The sequence below is a fragment of the Felis catus genome, chromosome A1 (genome assembly GCF_018350175.1).
Source record: "Felis catus isolate Fca126 chromosome A1, F.catus_Fca126_mat1.0, whole genome shotgun sequence".
Taxonomy (NCBI): domain Eukaryota; kingdom Metazoa; phylum Chordata; class Mammalia; order Carnivora; family Felidae; genus Felis; species Felis catus.
In genome coordinates, this window is record NC_058368.1 from 84,666,016 (window position 1) to 84,689,609 (window position 23,594).

At 38.2% G+C, this 23,594-nt stretch overlaps 1 protein-coding gene across 14 annotated transcripts in view; it reads left to right on the top strand.

Annotated features, from left to right (window-relative positions):
- Positions 1–3,675: 3,675 nt before the first annotated feature.
- LOC101085852 (olfactory receptor 2T8-like) overlaps positions 3,676–23,594 on the top strand; it is a 216,305-nt gene continuing 196,386 nt past the window's right edge. For 6 of the 14 annotated variants that reach the window (XM_045056457.1, XM_045056448.1, XM_045056463.1 and 3 more), the window contains exons 1-2: positions 8,372–10,685; positions 18,444–18,577. The gene's annotated coding sequence lies outside the window, so the exon portion shown is untranslated. Of the gene's footprint in view, positions 3,866–8,371; positions 10,686–18,443; positions 18,578–23,594 lie in introns of those variants that run through there. The other 8 variants (XM_045056451.1, XR_006597146.1, XR_006597142.1 and 5 more) reach the window with 8 other exon arrangements.

Sequence of the window (23,594 nt, forward strand, 5' to 3'; positions counted from 1 at the left end):
ATATGGTCAATTATTCTTGGACAAATCAAGAAAGAACGAACAATGGGAAAAAAATCTCTTCAGCAACTAGTATTGGGAAAACTGGAAAGCAACATGCAGAAGAATGAAACTGGAGCACTTTGTTACAGCATACAAAAAAGTAAATTCAAAATGAATGAAAGACCTAAAGATGAGACCTGAAGTCATCAAAATCTTAGAGAACAGAGGCAGTAACCTCTTTGACATTGGTTGTAGCAACTTCTCATCAATGACACTGAAGTGTGTAACAGAATTCATTTTGTACTTACAAGTTGAAAATGTTCCTCAGTGTATGCTTTGAAACAGTTATATGAGTTTGAAAAACATATGTATCAATGACCAGTCCTGCTCTTGATCAATTAATAAAACAGTATAATTTAATTCTCAGTGGAAAAAATAAACTATATAGAGATGAAAATAACACAGGGACACATATATGACATAGAAATATAAAATAGAAAACACCTAACCATAAAAAAGCACATACATTTAGCATATTGTAAAATGAAATGTTACTTGAATAAAACCAGTCACTAATGTAGCTCAGGTTTTGTTAAGATTTCATGTCTACCCACAATAGACACACACATTATACAACTGTTGTGACTCTGTTACGTTTTGATGACTTTCAGAAAGGTGTTCTTCTGTATCTTTCATGCCCCCAGTGGGTTCTCAACTTTGCTACTTAGAGCTTGTCTGATTCAATTGAATTATAAATATAATATGCCTAGTACCCACCAGTTGTTCACAGTGGACCATTGGTCAATGTCAAGATACTCAACAGTGTGGCTATTTCATTTCAATCTGCATCCATTGAAATAGAAGTGATTTAAAGCCATTTCAAAAATTTTGTTATAAGTGTTTCAGTGCCTGTACCCCATACAATTACCAAAAAGTATCATTTAAGAGAGATTTCATCTTCTTTGCATATAATCCTATGTTGTTGTAAATGTTAGGCACCCATAGATAGACATTTAAGTAATCCATGATGAGGTTTTCCACCAGGGTCACCTGTAATATTGATACTTCCCTTCCCTCATTTAAACCTAGCCCAGGAAAACCGTGTTTGCTGTCTTGTTGTTGTTTGTTTGTTTTCACAAGTGTAAGCTAAATATATTGAATAAGCATGTTATAATAATAGTCTTGTTTCCAAAAAATACACTGAAATCAAGGTGTTTTAAATTTACTCTTTTTGGATTTCAATCCAGCTTTCTTTGTTTTTGAATACTATTAATACTAATTTGTGTAAGGGTCCTGGTGAAAACAGAAATGCCCTTAACCCTTTCTGTGTTGGGAACACTTTGAAATTTATGTCACTAAGACTGACAGTGTTAATGATAAGCAACACTGGAAGGACAGGAGTTACACTGCAGTGATCCAGGCACTTGTCCTTCAGAAACACACTCTGTGCTAATGTAAGTACAGAGAGGGTAATTCTCATACACTCACTGGGTCACACTCTGATTCCATACAGTCAAGAGGGCAGGTTTGCCAAGGAGAACCCTGAGGTGTGCTGTGTCCCAGAAATGCACCACACCTCTGTAAACTCTTTAGCATAAACATGTTAAAATGGATAGAAAATTAATGCCCTACTTCATCAGATGTGTGCATGTGTCCTCTCTCTGTGGTGATCTTGTTTGCCTTTCTTTTTCTGTTTTCCCCACATCTCCTTTTCTAGATGATCAGAGCAGCTGCCACAGGTTGTGTGTGTGTGAGTGTTGGTATTTATACATTTATGATCATGGCTCCTAACAGAAAAAACTGCCTTAGAAAAGTGTTTTCTATTTCTCTCTTTCATAACACAAAATTATGTTTCTATCAAAGAACTGGTCTTAACCTGAAAAACAAAATTGTTTCATTTCTTGGTTTATGTTATTCAACAGCAAAACAAACCAAAAATGTCTTTTTGGAAATTATTGTTAATCATAATAAATTACTCAATTTCTTGCTGGAAGCCACAAATTGATATTTTGTACCTACCCACTATTATTTGCACACATGCACTTATACATACTATACCTGCAGGAGACTAAATTTAATCGAAAAGTCTCAAATGACATTCTTCAATTGCCAGCTACTTTTAATTGTAAACCAAACTATTTATTTGAGAGAGAGGATGAGAGTCAGGGAAGGACAGAGAGAGAAGGAGTAAGAGAATCAAAACAGGCTCCACACTGTCAGTGCAGATCCTGATGTGGGGCTCAAACCCACAAAGTATGAGATCATGACCTGAGCTGAAATCAAGAGTTGGATATTTAACCAAGTGAGCCACCCAGGCTCCCCTTGCAGTGTATATTTTTGGTACTGAGAACAGTAAATTAAGTATTTAGACACACAAGTTTTGTGTCAGACATGCCACTTGATGTGTATCAGGAGTTTTATTGTGTGTACTGATAGTTGTGTTCACTACACTAGTGTATATACCAGCATGTGTACTTATGTCTGCCACTGTGTGTGCTAATGTGTTCTAGGTGTACCAGTGTGTACTAGTGTGTATAATAGCATATGTACTACAGTATGTGCTAGTATGTGTACTAGGTGTGCCAGTGAGTGTACAGCTAATGCTAGGGTGCGCTCATGTGCATATTAGCATGTGTATTTGTGTGTGCTTGTGTGTGTACTAGTATGTATGTTCAGTGTGCCAGTAAGTGTACAACTAATCCTAGTGTGTCATAATGTGTATACTAACATGTGATATGTGTGTGTGCTAATGTGTTGTAGGTGTGCCAGTGTGCACTTGTGTGTATACCAGTATATGTACTAGAGTGTGTGATAGTATGTGCACTAAGTGTGCCAATGAGTGTACAACTAGCACTAGTGCACACTCATGTGTATATAGCAAGTGTACTTGTGTCTGCTATTGTAGTTGCTTGTATGTGTACTAGGTGTGCCAGTGAGTGTAGAAATAATGCTGGAGTGTGCTCTTGTTTATACTAACGTGTACTTGCATATGCTTGTGTGTGTGCTAATAGTTGTACTCGTGTGAAATAATATTTGGGAACTAGCATGTGTACAAGTGTGTATGAGTGTATATGAGATGTGCTAATATATGCTAGTATGTACTAGTGTGTGTACTAGTAAATGACAGTGTATATACTAGCGTGCACTAGTATTAACATATATACTAGTGTGTGATAGTGTGTAATAGGTTTACAACTCTGTGTGCTAGCTAGCATGTGTTCTAGCTGTGTGTTAGTACTTGTGCTACATTGAGCATAGCTTGTGTGCTGCAGTGTATTAGTGCGTAGTAGTATGTACTGGACATACTATTGTGTGTACTGACATAGCAGTTTTATACTAGCGTGTACTCATGTGTTTACTAGCCATTTACTTGTATTTGTGCTAATATGAGTACTAATTTGTGTGCTATTGTATCCTAGTGAGTAGTAGAGTGTGCTAGACATGATGCTGTGGTCTACTGTGTGTCCTAAATGTGTACTAATGTACACCCCTGTGTACACTAGTGTATATGTGTGTGTGTGTGTGTGTGTGTGTGTGTGCGCACGCTAGTGTGTGCTAGGTGTGTGCACTAGGAAGAATAATGGAGGATTGCATCACAAATGACATCATGGCAACATCCCAAGCAGTATGCCTTGGGAATACATGATGTCATAGAGGACCAGCCAATCAGAATCCTCCCCAGCCTGTGGTCCTCTGGTGGGTGGCGGTGGTTGGGAGTGAAGGCAGAGTTTGAAGCAGGAGTTTCCAGGGTACCCACAGTCCTGGACCTAGGAACCTCCCCACAGTGGGCGTGCAGCATAGCTCCTGAAGTTCCACCCCCTGGAGTCCCTCCCTCCCACATCTCCTCAGATATCCTGTCACCTGAGCCTGCAGTTATCTACTTCAGGTGAGTTACTTTTTAGGGAATGTTCATCACTTGTGCTCTGAATTAGTTTTGCTATTTGAAGGTCCTGGGTTTGAATCCTTGCCCTACTGTTTGCTGTCTTGGGAAAATTGCTTAATTTCAGTAAGCCTGAGTGTCATTGTCTACAAAATGAGCTAGTGTGCAGGTCTTTTTAGGGTTGTTTATTGTTTTTTTTTTTTTTAATTTTTTTTTTCAATGTTTATTTTATTTTGGGGACAGAGAGAGACAGAGCATGAACGGGGGAGGGGCAGAGAGAGAGGGAGACACAGAATCTGAAACAGGCTCCAGGCTCTGAGCCGTCAGCCCAGAGCCCGACGCGGGGCTCGAACTCACGGACCGCGAGATCGTGACCTGGCTGAAGTCGGACGCTTAACCGACTGCGCCACCCAGGCGCCCCGGGTTGTTTATTGTTTAAATGAGATAATCTGAGTTAAATACTGAGCACATTGTCTATCCTAAGAAAGTACCCAATAAGGATCACCAGTAAGGGTAATATACCCTTAATCATTAAATATTCATGTTCTTCCAATGTATCTTCTTACACCTTGTATGGTGTTTTTTTAATTGAGATGTAAATGATATATTACATTAGTTTTATGTGTACAAAATAATGATTTTATATATAGTGTAAAAATATCAACAAAATACATGTTAATATTCACCACCATGAATATTCACAATATCTCTCATAGTGAAAATCAACTTTTAGCAAGTGTTAGACAAGATCACTAGCTAGAGTCACCATGCTGCTTTTTAACCACCTTCAGCCAATTTGCCCACCTCCTGACCCCACTTCTGTCAACTACTAATCTCTTCTTTATGAGATTCCACATATAAGTGATCGTGTGTATTTGTCTCTTATTTCCATGAGCATAATGACTTCAAGGTCAATCCATGTTGACAAAGTGGTCAGATTTCATTCTTTTCATGGCTAAATAGTAACTGCAGTGTGTATGTGTGTGTGTGTGTGTGTGTGTGTGTGTGTGTGTGTGTGTGATGTCTCCTGTACCCATTCATCCATCTATGGTCACATAGGCTGTTTCCAGATGTTGGCTATTGTAAATACTGCTGCAGTGAATGTGAGGGTGGGTATATCTCTTAGGATTAGTGTTTTTGTTTCCTTCAGATGAATGCCCAGAAGCGAATTGCTGGATTTTATGGTAGTTCCATTTTTATTGTTTTTGAGGACCCTCCATGCTGTTTTCCAGAGGGTCTGTACCAAGTTACTTTCACACCAATGGTGCACAGGATTCCTTTTATCCACAGTCCTGCCAAACTTTGTTATTTCTTGTCTTTTTTAGTAAGATCTGTTGTGACAGGTGTGAGGTGATAGCCTTTGTGATGTTGCTTGTCATTTCCATGCTGGTTAGTAATTTCAGCACCTTCCACAGCTTCATTGTTTGGCTATTGTGTCCTATCCAGTATACACACAAGTCTCTTTTCACATTATGATTTGAAAATATTTTCTCCCATTCAAAAGGTTGTCTTTTAATTTTTACTGATTGTTTCTTTTGATGTGCTGAACTTTTTAGTTTGATGTAGTCCCACTTGTTTATTTTATATTTATCCTTTACTTGTGGTATCAACCTCCCCCCCCCCCCCAAATCATCTCAAAGACTAATGTCAAGATGATTCCCACCTATGTTTTCTTCTGGTAGTTTTATAGTTTCAGGTCTTATGTTTCACTCCTTAACACATATCGAAGTGACTTTTGGGTGTGGTTGACGACAGGGGCCTAGGCTCCTTTTTTTTGTTTGTTTGCTTTGCATGTGGCTGTCTGTTCTCCCAGCACCATTTATTGAACAGATTGTCCTTTCCCCATTGTGTGTTTTTGGCTCCTTCATTGTAAATTCATTAGTTATATGTGTGTGGTTTCATTTCTATTCTCTCCATTCTTTTCCATTGATCCATGTGCTTATTTTTATGCCAGTACCATGCTGTTTTGTGTAATATCTCTTTGTAATTGGAGTTGCTTTTGTATTTTGGTAGTAGTTATGTTATGAGAAGATAGGGGATTTTAGTAAGTGGCACAGGGGCAGGTTGTCTCCTGGTGATGCCCACGTCCAGCTCACAAATGGGAGTCAGACTCAGAGAAAAAGAGACATTCCTGTGTGTGGATAAAGAAACTTTAACTGCCACCACCTTCCCCATATCTTAAATCCTGGTCGTGTGAGTTTGACGCTGTGTATAAAAACACAGTTGAGCATGAATATAGTTTGAAAATGGATGTGTGTTTCAGGCTGCATGGGCAAAAATATTTTCCTGTTGGAATGTACATTCAAAGGTTTGAGATAACTGATTTATAGCACAGATGAATCTATTCTGTCTGGGAGGAGGATGGGACATATTTGTGGTGTGCTACACCATAAAGAAAAGGGGTGGGAAAGATGTAGAGCAGAATTTAGCTTTTTGTAAATTTTAATTTTTTATTATTTTTTAAAATACAATTTATTTTCAAATTGGTTTCCATACAACACCCAAGTGCTCATCTCAACAAATGCCTTCCTCCATGCCCATCACCCACTTTCCCCTCTCCCCCACCCCCCCATCAACTTTCAGTTTGTTCTCCGTCCTTAAGAGTCTCTTAAGGTTTGCCTCCCTTCCCTCTATGTAACATTTCCCCCCTACCCTTCCCCCATGGTCTTCTGTTAAGTTTCTCAAGATCCACATATGAGTGAAAACATATGGTATCTGTATTTCTCTGTCTTATTTCACTTAGCATAATACCCTCCAGTTCCATCCATGTTTCTGCAAATGACAAGATTTCATTCTCTCTCATTGCCAAGTAATATTTCATTGTATATATAAACCACATCTTCTTTATCCATTCATCAGTTGATGGACATTTAGGCTCTTTCTATAATTTGGCTATTGAAAGTAAGCAGCATCTAGCAGCATGACAGAGGTGGCTCTGTCATGAGTATTTGCTGGAAGACTAGCCCTGTAGATGTCTTGACCAAAGCTGACCACTAGGGCTGTAAAACATAAAACCTTTTAGTGGCTACATGTTTTCTTGAGATAAGACCAAATTTTGACCATGGACTCCCTAGCTCTGTGTATTCCGCTCTTTACTCCAGAACCAATCCCTCCTCTGACCAATGAGGCATTTTTTTTCCTTTGGTCTTCCAATTACCCTCCCCCAACACATGCATCGCCTCCTCTGTGGACTTGTCCCTGGTGCCCTTTTTAACATGTACCAGTAAGCCAGGTTCCATGAAGCAGAGACCACCTGTGTTCCCCCTGCCCCTCATGTGTCTCTTTGCTAATACAGTAGTAGCAGATAGCAAGTGCTTGAGGAGTGTTCGCAAATCAGGGAAGGAGGCAGTTTTGTGTCAGACCCTGTCTTTCATCCCTGTCTTCAAGGAACTCCTGACTGTGCAGTGGAAGAAACAGATAGCTGTGCTGTGGGATCAGTGCTCTAGCAGAAGAAAACCCAGGGCACTCTGAGGAAACACATGGGTGTGTCTGTCAAAAACACCTTCACAGAGAAAAGGAAACTCAAAAGGGCATTTGCACAAAGCCAGGGGAAAGGGAAGAGAGAGGAGTTACTGTAGGCTCCCTCTGCTGGTGGTTAATCACCCACCCTGTCTTCTCTCAAGACTGAGCTCCATGGCCTCATTCTCATTTCTTATCTCCCTCCTTGTGATCTGTGTGAGCCTCTATTATACTCCCTCCAGTGGGTCATGGCAGCTGCTTGCCAGCTTTTAATTTCTATGAGTATACTTCCCTTTGAGGTCTCTGGCTTTTCCTTCTACTTGCTTGGTAAATGTCTTGTGGTGGAATGACTTTGTTGTGATCATGTACTGTTATTGTGGGAGGAAAATTTGGAGTTCATCCCCTCCTTTTATGGATAGACAAACTGATTCTCAGCAGATAAATTACTTGCCCAAAGACAAACCCTTGGTTTGTGCAAATGAGGACCAGCACTTAGGTATCCTGACTATTGAGGCAATGGCTCCATCCTAAGCATACTTCCTTTTTGTTTTCCTTGTCTTCTCCTTCTCCTTCTCCTTCTCCTTCTCCTTCTCCTTCTCCTTCTCCTTCTTCTCCTCCTTCTCCTCCTCCTCCTCATTTTTCTTCTCCTTCTTTTTTCAATTTAAAGTTAGTTGACATAAATTGTATTCTTAGCTTCAGGAGTAGAGCCTAGTGATTCATCTCTTACATATGACACGTAGCGCTCAATCCATAAATTGCACTTCTTCATGCCCATTACCCATTTAACCCATTCCCATACCCACCCCTCCTCCAGCAACCATTAGTTTCTTCTGTGTGTTTAAGATCTCTTATGGTTTGCTCCCTCTCTGTTTTTATCTTATTTTTCATTCCCTTACCCTGTGTTCATCTGTTGTGTTTCTTAAATTCCACATATGAATGAAATATGATATCTGTCTTTCTCTGACTGACACTCCATCCATGTCATTGCAAATGGCAAGATGTCATTCTTTTTTTTATGGCTGAGTAATATCCCATTGCCTATATACACTACACCTTCTTTATCCATTCATCAGCTCTTGGACATTTGGGTTCTTTCCATAGTTTAGATTTTATTCATATAACTGCTATAAACTTTGGGGTGTATGTGCTCAAGGATTTATAACTTGATTCTTTAATCTGTCACCTCTGCCATCAAATAATATTTCCTCGCATATATATGTTACTTCACTAGATGAACAATATACAACCGAACACAATAATAAACTTCCATTTCCCCTTTCTGACCTTTGTGACATTCATGTCTTCTGTTTTACTTGACACTTGCTATAGACTAAGCAGTATGTTGCTTTTACATTTCCTTAAACCTTACTGTATCTTTTAGAGGAAAATTTTAAATGAGATGATGAAAGTCTGATATTTTTCCAGTTACTATTTGTACCCTCTTCATTACTTCCTACATACCAGTGCCCATCTGTTACCATTGTCTGTTGGCCTGAAGAACTCTCATCGACATTTCTTGTAGTGTGAGTCTATTCTATGACACTTGCAGTGTTGATATGCCTGAAATGGATTTATTTGTCTTCATTTACTTAAGGAAACTTTTCTAGATGTGGAATTTGAGATTGTCATTGGCATTTTCCTTCTTTCATGATTTAAAGATGTCATTTAACATTATTGGTTTATAATTTCTTCTAATAAAGAGTTGGCAGCCCATTTAGCCTTTACCCATATGTATCATGTGTGCTTTCTGAATGTTTTCAGATTTTTCTTTCTCACTCATTTCCACAATTTCATTATTATAGGTCACTGTCTGATTTTGTGTTTGTGTTTTTCTACTTGGGGTTCACAGAAACTTTTGCATGGATGGGTTTATGGTTTTATCCAGTTTGGAGATTTAAGGCAATTACTGTTGGGTCTCACCCATTCTTGTGTTGTCCCAAGAGTCACTGATGCTCTTTACATTTATCTCCTATCTCTTAGTGTCTCTGGGCTTCCATTTGCATAGTTCCTATTGCTGTATCTTCAAGTTCTCACACTTTGTCTGCATCAACCCATCATTCTTTCTTGTTTGATTTTGTTTATATTTATTTATTTTTGAGAAAGAAACAGAACATGAGTAGTGGAGTGACAGAAAGGGAAACACAGAGTCTGAAGCAAGGTCTTGTCTCTGAGCTGTCAGCACAGAACAAGACGTGGTGCTTGAACCAACAAACCATGAGATCATAACCTGCACCGAAGTCAGATGCTTAATTGACTCAGCCACCAAGGTGCCACTCATCCCTTCATTCTTAAAGCCCATTTGGTATAGTTTTTCATTTCACATATCCTAGTTTCAGCTCTGTAAATTCTATTATTCTTTATGATTTCCCTTTGTCCCCGCATCACATGTATATTTTCCTTTAATTCCTGAGCATATTTATAATGGCTCTTTTCACATTTTCACCTGCCATTTGGGGTCTTTGTCTGTGGACTGCTTATTCTCATTGTCACGAGTCCCATTACCCTGCTTATTTGGATGTCAAGTAATTTTTTATTGGAGGGTGGACATGAGACTGTGACAGTGTTGAAAATCTGGATTTTTTATACCCTTCTTATGAGTGCTGAATGTCATTTTGGCAATTAGTTGATAATTTCTGTCTCAGCTTCATCTTCTCTAGGTTTAATGTTTTTATTATGGTAAGATATACAATGCATAGTATGTACAATTTCCTCGACTTATTTTTAGGCTTTGATGGATGAGTTGAGATTAGCATTTGTTCTAAAGTCATGTTGTTAGATTTAATACTGAAATGTGACCTTTCATGGGGTCTCCTGATCCATGTATTGATTCATTTTGCTGTGTTGTATTTAAAGATGACTCTGAGTGACACATTTGGGTTTGTATTGTTTGACTCTTTTGGCCTCACCATGACTTTAGTAAAAATAGATCTCACATATTAATTTTTCATCATGAAGGAAAGTTAACATTCCTTTAAAATGTAGTGTCCAAGTGACGATGTCAGGAAGGCCAATGAGCCTTCAGTGATTGGCCAGCTGAACAAGGCCAACCTGAGGGAGCCCTGGTGATTTTCCAGGCATGGTTGTGACATCACTAAAAGGCATTGTGACACACCAGTGCTGTTATAAAAGCCAGTCAAGACCCAGGTGGTACTGAGGAGAGTCATGACACTTCAGCCACAACTGTTCCTGCCATTCCTCCTGTTGTTTGCCTGGGTTGTCTTCCCCTGTTGATGGCAAACCCATTGCCCACTATGAGCCTTCAAACTATAAGCCCTCCATCTCAGCTTAGCATTGGACAGAAAACTCACTGGGAAACCAGCCTGAACTGGTAGCTCTTTGACTGGGAGCCCTCCAACTCAGCAGACAAGTAAGCAATTGATTTCCCAGGACAACAGGCCCACTAAGAGCATTGTGAGACCAGGCCTTCTGTTCTAGTTTGGCACTGGGCCAATGAGTCCCCTGGACAGTGTGCTGACCAGGAGAGTTTCCACCAAAATTTCTGCATGCCAGTAGAGCACAGGACAACTGAGTCCTTATCACCCAGGATTGACTTCAGCCTTAAGTCCTTTTGGCCTGTCACCTGAATTTTTCCTCTTTCAGGGAGTTCTCCTCAGAATAAAACAATACCAGGCCCTAAAAGATGAGACAAACCAGTAATTTGAAGACTTTGTATTAAACTTCACGACAGGAGAAGAGGGGGTTGGGAGGAATTTGTAGAGGCGACCCAGGCCCTTAGCACAGAGGGGTCACTGTCTGAGGTCCTCCAGATTAAAGCGAGGTGCTTCCACCTGGAGGGAGAGGTGCAGACCTTAGAACAGGTGTAGTAGTGGGGTGACAGGAAGACTCAGCTCCATGAAGTGCAGAGATTAATTGTGCACACAAAGGACTTCCTGGAAGATTTTGCTTCCTAGGCAATATTGTCCAAGGGGTAACGTATTCCCACCCACCAAAGATGGCATAAAAGGGGGGCTGAGAAAAGTGTGATCATCTCCAGAAGTGGGGGCATTGCATGAGTTTACAATTTACATGAATTTTAAATAAATAATTTAAGGTGATCATTTCAGAATAATTAAGAGAAACAATCCGTGGGTTATTGTAATGCACATCCCAGGTTGCAGGCAATATTGCATCTTATGACTCATCATATTGTCATGGTGGTGGATAGGGGTCTCTACAGCTCTGAGAATGTGTCATTGAACTATAGAGAGCTGACACTGAGTACAATCTGCCTGTATGCATCAACACTTTCTCAAACATTGACTTATAGAACTCAAGGACAGCTGCTGAGGTCAGCACATTCTGATAGAAAGTAAAAAGCAGTATGAGAGCAAATGTGACAAGAGCAGAGAACCAGGATGGAGGGAGGCCAGAGGCATTGTACCATTCCCTGTCTCTGTTTGAGAGTGTGTGGTATCAGTGTGGTAGGCAAAGAAAGAGGTGCGAGGAGCTATGATGGTGGGCTTTGTTCTGACCAAGGAAGCAATTCAGTTATTGGGAGGGACATGTGGGATTCAAATTGGGTCTTTAAGGGTTTGGGAGGCAGAGTAAGGCAGAGAGTGAGAGAGGTGGGAACAGGTGTGCCTTGGAGACTGTAGGGTGTGCATGGGCATGAAGGAAAGTGGCTACTCTCAAGAACAGAGTTGGGGCACCTGGGTGACTCAGTCAGTCAGACATTGGACTTCAGCTCAGGTCATGATTTCATGGTTTGTGGGTTTAAGCACCACATCAGGCTCTGTGGAACCTGTTTTGGACACATCTTGGAACCTGTTTTGGATTCTGTGTCTCCCTCCCTCTTTCTGTCCCTCCCCCACTCACAATCTGTCTCTCTCTGTCTCAAAAATAATTAAATATTTAAAAGATAAAAAAAATAAACAAAAAGAACAGAGTTGAGAGTCCATGATGAATTGGGCACTTGGGACTAGAAGGGAATTCAATTATAAGGTTCCAGGCTCAGCTCTTCCTGGAAAATGGTCCCTCTTAGCTCCAGGAATGTGGATTTGAAGCTTAGGTGAGGTGCAGATCACAGTAGGCTGGGGCCTATCTGTGACTCCAGCTGAGGTGCAGGGGAAAAGTCTAGTCCCATGGCTACTGAGTTGTGCTCAGGACAGGGTGCTCCTAGCACCTGGGCATAAACTGATGGAAACCATGAGAAAGATAACTCTGGAGGTGGAACATGAATTTCAGGGGGACATGGGAAGTAGGAAGCTTGTTTCTCTAAGATGGGTGGTATCTGACATGACATGAGGGCTCCTGATTTTAGGAGCCTGTGGGGAGGCCAGTGGAGTCCAAGTCACTTAGATGTAAGGCGGATGTGGGTCGCTTTTGTGATCCCATCCTTTGGAAACTCCTGGTTATAGCAGCTCAGACCCTGTTCAGCACACCCTGGTTTTCCAGAAACATCAGGCTCCTGGATGGGCTGAGAGCTCAGAACTCCTCACTCCTTGAATCTCCATTCCTTTATATATAAAATGCAGACAACCTGGAGTGGGGGTGTTGTCAAGTGAAAAGGAGACACAGGAGATGTCAGGGTTCAGGAGAGGATAAAAAGGGCAAATGAGAGGTGGTCTCCTAAGGAAAGATAAAAATTGGGACAGTCCACTGTGAGCCAGGTCTTGGTTCTGGCCCATCCATCTCAAAGGAAAAGCATCAGCTCTAGAGGAGTAGTCTGGGTTCTGCTTCTGTTACACACCTGGTTAAAGTCTGTCACAGCTCAGCACCTGCCCAGTCACAGCCCAGCACCAGACCCCTTTTACCTCTTTCCCTGCTGCTTGACACCCACGGGTTATGGTTCTGGGAAGGCTTGGAGCTCCAGGGAGCCAGGGTGGGACTGCTAGATTTAGGCAACTATTCTGAGAAGTGATGACAGGTAGAGCATTAATATAGGTAGGTAGGTATGTAGGTAGGTAGATTTATAGATTAACAGGAAGCTGCAAGTAGTACAGAAAGGTCATTTCACAAAGGCAGCATCTATTCATTTTGCCCCAGTGTAACATCTTACATCACTGCAGGACAATATTAACATCAGGAAACTGACAGTGGCACAATGGGCATGTCTGGCTCTGTCAGTTTGTCATGTACATTCACACATCCAACAGCACAATCCATGTGTGGAACAGCTCCATCATCCAAAAGATCCCCCTCATGCTACTCACCCCTCCCCCCCAACATCGCTGGCCATGACAATTAACCATTTATTTTACATTTGGGGAGTTTTGTCTTTTTTGTTTCATGAAGGGAATCCTACAGCCATGACCTGTGATGTTGTTTGTTTGTTTCCACTCAGGGTAATACCCTACAGATCCATCCAAGTTTTGTGTATCACAACTTCAGCTTTATGGCCTCTTTATCACTGAGTAGAATTCCCTAGTGTGGATATGTCACAGTTTGTTCATCCAGTCACCTTTTGAGGGATATTTTGTTTGTTTTCTACTCTTTTGGCTATTACAAATAAACCTTCAGTGAACATCTGTGCACAGTGTTTTATGGTATCTCAATCAGTCCAGGAGACTGATTGCTGTGTTTTAAAGTTTAAAAATAGCTTGTATTGAATGCATCAAACTCTCTTACCAGAGTGGCTGTGCCATTTCATTTATATTCCCACCAATTATGTTTGAAAGAGCTGCTTCTTTCCAACATTTCATGTTCGTACTGTTTTTTTTTTTTTTCCAGCTCTTCTAACAGGTGACATTTTCATTTACATTTCCCTCATGGCTGTGATGTTGATTTTTTTGTTTTGTTTTTTTCATGTGCTTATTTGCCACCTACATGTTCTCTTTGATGTAATGTCTGTTCATTTGTTTTGCCCATTTTCTCTTTGAGTAGTTTTTTTTTTCCTTTTGAGTGTTGAATGTTCCTTAAATATTCTAGTGAGAAGTTTTTTTTTGTTTGTTTGTTTGTTTTATCAGATATGTGGTTTGCAAATATTTTTACCTAGTCTATAGCTTGTCTTTTCATGCTCCTTGTAGGAGCAAATGCTCTTACTAGAATAAATGTTTTCAATTTTGGTAAAGTTCTGTTTATCAAGTGTTTTCATTTTTAGTGCTTGGGTTAAGAACACACCAATCCCTAGGTCTTAAAGATCTTCTCCTGTGCCTCCACTGTAAAAGTTTTATAGCTTTATGTTTTGTTTTGAATCTATGCTGTGATAATTTGAGTTCACATTTGTATAAGAAGTGAAGTTTAGATCAAGGTATTTTTGTTTCTTTTGTTTTTGTTTCTTTGCCAATGCATGTCTAATGGCTTTGACACCTGTTGCTGACAAGACTCTCCTCACAAAGTGCATTATTTACCTTTGCCAAAAATCAGTGATTCATATTGTCATAGTTCTATTTCTTTGTCCCCTCTTCCCTATTGAATCTGTGTCTTTGTCTCCACCAATACCACATCTTCAGATGGAGCATATTAATTTCTCCAATTTTATTCCTTTTCAAAGCTGTTTGACCTCTCCTAATTCCTTTTCATTTCCATTCCATTCCATTTCATTTTTCATTTCTAGAAAATGAAGCTGTGTCTATAAAATAAATATTACTTGGCTTTCCACAGGAAATGTGTGAAACCTATCTATCAATATGGAGAGATGACATTTTTACTATGTTGTATCTTCTTACCTGTGAGCATGATATGTCTCTCATTTATTTAGATGTTTGATTTCTTTCATCAGTGCTGTACAGATTTCAGCATACAAGTCTTGTGCATGGTTTTTAGTCTTTGATCTTAGTGTTGTAATGACGACAAATTGTGTATTAAAATTTCATCTGCAATGTTTTCATTGCTAGTGAATAGAAATAAAGGTATTCTTCTATGTTTGTCCTGTATCCTGGCAGCTTCCTGAATTCACATGTTAGATCTAAAGCAGTTTCTGTTTTGTTGTGGTTCACTAGAACTTTCTAGATAGATAACTGCTGGAATTTCCTACATATGCAAACATGCTATACTAATGTATGGACAATTTTATTTTTCTCTTTCCAGTCTACATACCTCCTTCACACCTTTCTTTCCTTTATTGCTAGTCTAGAATTTTAGCACTGCATTGAATAAGAATGGTGGGAGAACATGACCTTGACTTGTTTCTGATCTTTAGGAAGAAAACATCAGTTTTTCACTATTGTGTATAATGTGGGTAGAGCTTTTTTATAGAGATATTTCATGAAGTTGAGGAATTCCTTCTATTTTTCTGTTTTCTGAGGGTTTTTTTGGTGAATGTGTATTGAATTTTGTGAATTGCTTTTCTGCATCACCTGACATGATCATGTGGTTATTCTTTAGTAGCCTGGGGATAGGATGGGTTATTTTTTTAATTGATTTTTAAATATTGTAATTGTCTCACATTTCTGAAATAATCTCCATGTGGGCATGGTGTATGGATCTTTTTCTGTAGGAATGAATTCTATTTGATAATGTTTTGTGTGGAATTTGGGAGGTGTATTCATGAAAGATGTTAGCCTGTATTTTTTTATTGATATTCTTTTTCATGTTTAGATTCAAGGTAATGCCAGCTTCATAAAAAAAAAAAAAAAAAAAAAGAAGTGTACTTCCTTGTTTTCTTTCTATTTTCTGGAAAATATGCAAAACAGAGGTCAATTTTGTTAAAATGCTTGGAAGAATTCTCCATTTAAATAATCTACATCTGGATGTAACATTTTTAGAGTATTAAAATTACAAATCTGATTTATTTCATAGTTATAGGAGTATCCCAAATACCTATTTCAACGGAGGGCATGGAGTAGTATGTGCTTTTTGCAATCTTGGTCCTTTCTTCTCAGATGTCCTATTTGTATAGGTACAGTATTTCCTTATTAATCTTTTCATATGTGCAGAGTCTGAATTCATACCGCTAGTTCATTCCTGATCCTGAGAATTTGTGTTTTCTTTTTTCATCCATTTGCCAGAGTTTGGTTAACTTTACGGATCACTCTTTCACTAAGTTCCCTCTTTTTTTCAACCAATTTCATTAATTTCTGCTCTAATTTTTATTATTAATATTATTTTTTACTTATTTTGGCTAATTTTGCCCTTCTGTTTTATGTTTCTCACGATGTGAATTTTGATTATTGCTTTGAGGCTTTTCTTCCTCAATGTAAGCACTTAATCCTTGCATTAACACTCTCTCAGGGCAACTTTAACTGTGCCCCACAAATTTTAGTATGCCATATATTATTATAATTTAATTGTTTTACTTTCAATGGAGACTTCTTCTTCCACCAATGGATTATATAGAGTTTTATTTTATCTTTTAATTGTTTAGGGGTTTTCTTATATTTTTTATTTCATTCCTTAGTATGATTTTATTGTGCTTGAACAATATAGTCTGTATGATTTTAATTCTTTCAAATTTGTTGAGGTTTGTTTTATGACCCAAGATACAGCCTAACTTCCTATATGTTCTGCAGGCACTAGAAAACAATATAAATTTTGTAGTTATTGGTAGGATTGTTTTGTAAGTGTCTATGTCAATGAGCTAAAGTTGTACTACAACAAACTAGAAAAAGGAAAAGCAAAATAAGCCCAAGCTAAGCAGGAGGAAGGAAAAAATAAAAATGAGAAGACATCAAGGAAACTAAAACAAGAACTTCTTTCCATCTGCTCATATGCTTTTCTTTGTATGAGTGCATGACCTGAGAGCATGTGCTCTCTGTTGCCTCCATCTTCTTCATCCCCTGGCGACCTCCGTTAGGATCCTCACAGAGAGCGCCGCCCCCCCCCCCCAATCTAGCCTATATCCCAGACCACCCTGCCCCTCTCCTGTGCACACACACTGGTGGCATCAGGATGCTACAGTAAATGTGATTGCTTCTTCTATCTATAGTTCCCCCACCCCCAGAATGTGACCTCTGAGGGCACAGGGACTGAACTCCTCAATCTAGTCCATGCAGAATAGGTATTTTGCCCTAACAGATGCATTGTTCTTTAGGGCAGGCCACATTTAAAGAAACAAAGCCAATTTAGTACTATGCAGTATAGAGTTGTAGTTGAACAGGAGCTATCCATCCAGGTTCTTTCTTTAAACCGTATTAAGTGCCTGTGCCACAAAGCACTGTCCCAGTGAACAGGACAGTGTATTTCCCAGGACACAGTGTGCTCCTTCTCCATTGTTGGGTGAACCATGCATTGAATCCCTATGGAGATAACCAATTCCTGGACATATGGGAGTGGGCATGAATTCACAGCTCCCAGAGGACCTGTTTCCAGAGGCACCGTTATCTTTGTAGTGCAGTTCAAATACCTTATACCATGTTTATAAGGTCCTACCTGGTGGGACTCCCATTTGCCTCTCCTGCTGCATCCTACAACTCTCCCCTGTTGACCCGTATCCTCCGGTGCATTAGGTCTTTATTCAGTCCATATGGTTTCCATTCCTGGCCTTTGCCTAATTCTCCCCTTGATGGGGAACACTACCCCACACAACTCACAAATTTACCTGCCTCGTCCTGTCTAGTTTTACTAATCTTTTTGTTTTAGGGTTCTTAGGTAGTATAAAGACTTTTTATGTGTTGATCTTAGTCTAGAACTTTACTAAATTTGTTTTTGTTCTAACTGTAGTTGTTTTATGTACATATATTTAGAATTAAGCCATCTGCAAACAAATATATATTTACTGTTTCCTTTCAGACTTGGATGCCCTTATTTGTTTTAATCCAATTACTTTGGCTAGCAATTACAATATAATATTGAATAGGAGGCATGAGAATGGACATTTTTTTCCTTATTTAAATTATATAAGGAAAAGCTTTAGTTTTTCCACCACTGAGCATGATGTAAGCTGTGAGATTGAGTTTTGTGGCCTGTATTGTGTGGTATATGTGCTGCCGAAGTGAGCACAGGCCTGTATTGTGTGGTCTCTCCATGAGCACTACAGCATCCTCCAGGACATCAGCAGCAGCCCTAGCACCTCCTGGTTGTCAGGGTTTAAACATAAGTACATACAGTACATCTTCCATTTTTTTTTTATCATCCTAGGAGTTCTGTTTGTCTCTTGATAGTAACTGCATCTTCTATAGTGCTGCTTCTTCTACTGTGACCCAGAGATATCTACTGCATGTCAGTAAATATGGCTCACTTTCCTCCATGAGCTCTATCAACAGGGGACTCCTCATTTTGACATTACCCAGGGATGTTTTCTTTATAGGAGTCATGCTGTTGTCAAGTGAATACATGGCGATTCTCTTGCCCATTCATCAGAGGCAGTACCAGCACCTTCACAGTACCAGCCCCTCCTCAAGAGTCTCCACAGAGAGAAGGGCCACGCAGACTGTCCTGTTGGTGAGTTTCTCTGTGGTCATATACTGGGTGGACGTCATCATCTCATTCTCTTCATGTTTGCTACGGGGATATTATCCAGTCATCCTGGATTTTCAGAAGCTTGTGTCCAATGTGTATGCCACTGTCAATGCATTGGTGGTAATTTGTCCTGATAAAAAGATAAAAATGTGCTTCAAAAGTGTGGAAAAATTTCAACCAATGTATAACTACATATTCATGAAATAGTTGCCTCCAAAACTGATTATTTTGCTTTTATTCAAAAAGCAGAGTATTTATGTAACATTTAAAATTCAATTTTAATTTAAGTATAATTTAACATCATGTCCTAATTTATCTAAATGTATTTGAAACTTATGATGCCAAGGACATTCCAGTGTCAGTAGTATAGTATTCAGGAAGATTTGGTAGTCCCATGTTTACAAGGTCATTCATTTTGCATTTTATTTCTCATCTCCATTAAGGAAAATTTTCTCTCTATACAAGGAAGTTATACTCTAATACAGCACTATTGTACTTTAGTACAATGTTGGTATTCCTTATAGATAGCATAATATTTTTATATTAATTTCAATTTTAATTTCAAGATATTTAGTTACGTATACAATTTTAGATGAAATGACATTTTCTCTCTGCACGATTTACATTTATTTCTCTTATGTTCTGGCTTCTTTTAAGGCTAAAAAGATTTTTGCTCCCACATTTGTATGTTTTCTCTATTTTACCTTTCACTACTTTCAAATGTGTTTCTCTTTCTCTAAATGCTTTTATTTTTTTTTTCTTTTCTTTTTTAAAGTTTTCATTTGAATTCCAGGTAATTAAATACAATGAACTATTATTTTCAGGTGTACAAAATAGCGATTCAACATTCCCATACAACACCTGGTATGCATCACAACAGGTGCATTCCTTAATCCTGATCACAGATTTAACCCATCCCCTCACCCACCTTCCTTCTAGTAGCCATGTGTTTTCTATAGTTAAGAGTCTCTTTCTTGGTTTGCCTCTCTTTTTTCGCCTTTACTTGTTTGTCTTATTTCATAACTTCCACATATGAGTAAAATCTGATGGTATTTGCCTTTCTCTCACGGACTTATTTCATTTAGCATAATATGCTCTAGCTCCATTGCTATTGTTGCAAATGACAAGATTTCATTCATTTTTAATGGCAGAGTTATATTCCATTGTGTGTGTGTGTGTGTGTGTGTGTGTGTATACACACCACATCTTCTTTATCCATTCATCAGTCTATAGACTTTTGTACAGTGTCCAGAATTTAGCTACTGTAGATAATACTGCTGTAAATATCTGAGGGCATGTATCCCTTTCAATTAGTATACCCTATGGATATTCCTTTTCTTTGGTGTTTCATTATTTATCTATTTTGTTACAGTGCATTTCTGATTTGAACATCTTTGTCTAGTTTTTAAATTAGAAACTTATTAATCATTCTTGTATTTTATACTATTGTTATTGTATACTCTAGTGAAACAATTAAATGATTTTTCTTCTTATCCTGATCTTTATTTATCTGTAGTGACTACTGCATTTTACATGAATGTCCAGTCTTTAATGTCCTTGGCTGTGATATTTCTGCTCAATATTCTAGTTTACTATTTCTTTCATCAACTTGGACTCATTTAATGTTTAATTACAATTTTGTTTTCTAAATTAACTTATTTTAGCCTAATTATATAAGCTCTTTTACCAATATTCTTCACCAGAGTATAGCTTGTTTCTCTTTCCATGTATTTTGATTTCCTATTTTTCCATTGTATTTATTGAAATACTTTGAACAGGGGCACCTGGGTGGCACAGTTGGTTAGGCCTCTGACTCTTGATCTTGGATCAGGTCATGATCTCACAGCTCGTGGATTTGGGCCAGCATCAGGCTCTGTGCTGACAGCATGGAGCCTGCTTAGGATTCTGTCTCCCCTTTTCTCTGCTCCTCCCCGCTCCTGTGCACTCTCTCTCTCTCAAAATAAATAAACTTATTTTTTAAATATTTTGAATATATTGATTATATCTGTATTATGTGACCCTTTATTCATTAGCTTATTTATCTGTGTGTCTCACCCTTTCTAATTTGGTTACAAATTTTGTACATATCACATTTTGGATTTCTTCACTCTCTCTGTTCCACTCACTCTCAGGGTAGATTGGAAAATCGACACAGGTTCAATCTATTGCCTTGTGGTCAACCAGGATCTGGATGGAGAAGTGGGTTCTTAGTTTGATTACTCTTGTAGATCCTGCTATGGACTCACTTCAGGTCCTGGAATGTTCTTATATTTTATTAGCTTTGTTGGATATTTTAAGGGTTCTTTTAAATTTTGAGTACTTTTAGTTATCTGCACTAAAGGAATTTGGAACCCATTTATTATTATTATTATTATTTTACTAAAACTGCAGATATTCACAAGTACACATGAGGAAAATATTTCATATAAACACTTTTTGACAGACAACATCTTATAAATATTTCTTTTTTATACATATGGACAATTTCTGCCACATTTTAAGTAACTGTATCACAATATAATTTTTACAACATAATTAATTTAATAATACTTGTAAGTATTTTTGTGTTTTGCACAAATTTCTGATTGGGTAATCAGTCACTATTAATGGAGTGTGTCTGTGTATCACAATGCATTACTGTTTTTCTATAACATTATGTTACTCTTGGTAGAACTACTTTGTGTATTCAAGTCCTTTTGCTTCACTTAATATGCTTTATTAGTATATACAAGTTGTTGTAGAAGTAATTTCGATTTGGATTTTCTACCTGGTAGTTATGCAAAAGATGTTATTTGAGATATTTGTTTAGTGAGATGCTACTTGTTGATTTTCCTTAAATTGATAGATTCTATTGTCATTTCACAGAGCCCAAAAATATGACATGTAAGATTTTTACTTTCATATATTTTATGGTTTTTTAAGCCTTAAAATGTGCCTTTTGAATTAATTACTCTGGCATGTGTTTCTCTGGCATCCTCCTTTTCCTCATCAAAAATGCTTCCAATTTATCTCCTGAATTACTCAAACTTTCTAATAAAGCTATTTAGCACTTGTAAAGAGTGTTTTGTTTGCCATATATACAAACTACTTTATGACTATGATGATTTTATTGTCACCTAATGTAATTTTAGATGTCTTAGTGTCTGTCTTACATGAATATTTGTTTTAAATATTGAACTCATTTGAATTATATCTATATGAGTATACATCTTGCATGTGTAATTGTTTTTTTTATTTTTTAAATAATTTTTAAATGCGTTTTTATTTTTGAGGGAAAGAGACTGAGCAAGCACTATGATGTGGAGCTTAAACTTGGGCCCCTCAAAATCATGCTCTGAGCTGAGGTCAGATACTTAACCAATTGAGCCATCCAAGCACCCCTTTTTTAAATTTTTGTTTAATGTTTATTTTGAAAGAGAGTGTGAGCGGGGGAGAGGCAAAGAGAGAGGGAGGTACAGAATTCAAAGCAGGCTTCAGACAATGAGCTGTCAGCACAGAGCCTGAAACAGGGCCCAAAATCAGGAGCCATGAGATCATAACCTAAGTAGAAATAGGATGCTTAACCAACTGAGCCACCCAGGTGTCCCGTATGTGTAATTGTTAGCCACTTCTTGCATAAAATTTTCACATCTCAACACCATTCTTTATTCATGTCATTTTGTATGTCTTTATTCAAATTTATTTTGATTCTCTAATTATTGATGTAGAAGAGAAGGTCAGATTAGTCTCTGGTCTTGATAAAATTCACAATCAAATGGCACAGTTCCCTATTTTTGTTTTTGTTTTTTTTTGTTTTTGATCATGTACTGTGTCCACACAGTAAATGTAAGTAGAAAGTACAGTGGTGGTTAAACCAGCCCTGCAAGAAATTTTAAGGGGGAACTCTCTGAGGGGAAAAAAGATGAAAAAAAAATATATATATATATATATACCAAAAGCAAAAATATATTAGAAAGGACCAGAGAACAACACCAGAAACTCCAACTCTACAAGCATCATGATGGCAATAAATTCATATCTTTCAGTACTCACTCTAAATGTCAATGGACTCAATGCTCCAATCAAGAGACGTAGGGTAACAGAATGGATAAGAAAACAAGACCTATCTATATGCTGTTTACAAAAGACCCACTTTAGACCTAAAGACACCTACAAATTGAAAATAAGGGGATGGAGAACAATCTATCATACTAATGGTCAACAAAAGAAAGCCGGAGTAGCCATACTTATATCAGACAACCTAGACTTTAAAATAAAAACTGTATCAAGAGATGCAGAGGGACATTATATCATAATCAAGGGGTCTATCCACCAAGAAGACCTAACCATTGTAAACATTTATGCGCCAAATGTGGCAGTACCCACATATATAAATCAAGTAATCACAAACATAAAGAAACTCATCGATAGTAATACCATAATAGTAGGAGACTTCAACACCCCACTCACAGCAATGGACAGATCATCTAATAAAAAAATCAGCAAGAAAACAAGGGCTTTGAATGACACACTGGGCCAGATGGACTTAAAATATATACTCAGAACATTTCATCCTAAATCAGCAGAACATAAATTTTTCTCCAGTGCACATGGAACGTTCTCCAGAATAGAGCATATACTGGGGCACTAATCAGCCCTAAGTAAGTTCAAAAAGATTGAGATCAAACCGTGCATATTTTCAGACCACAATGCTATGCAACTCAAAATGAACCACAAGAAAAAATTTGGAAAGGTAACAAATATTTGGAGACTGAAGAACATCCTACTAAAGAATGAATGGGCTAACCAAGAAGTTAAAGAGGAAATTTAAAAATATATGGAAGTCAATGAAAATGATAACACCACAACCCAAAACCTCTGATATGTGGCAAAGGTGGTCATAAAAGGAAAGCATATATCAATCCAGGCCTTCCCAAAGAAAGAAGAAAGATCTCAGATTCACAACCTAACTTTATGCCTTAAGGAGCTGGAAAAAGAACAGCAAATAAAACCCAAAACC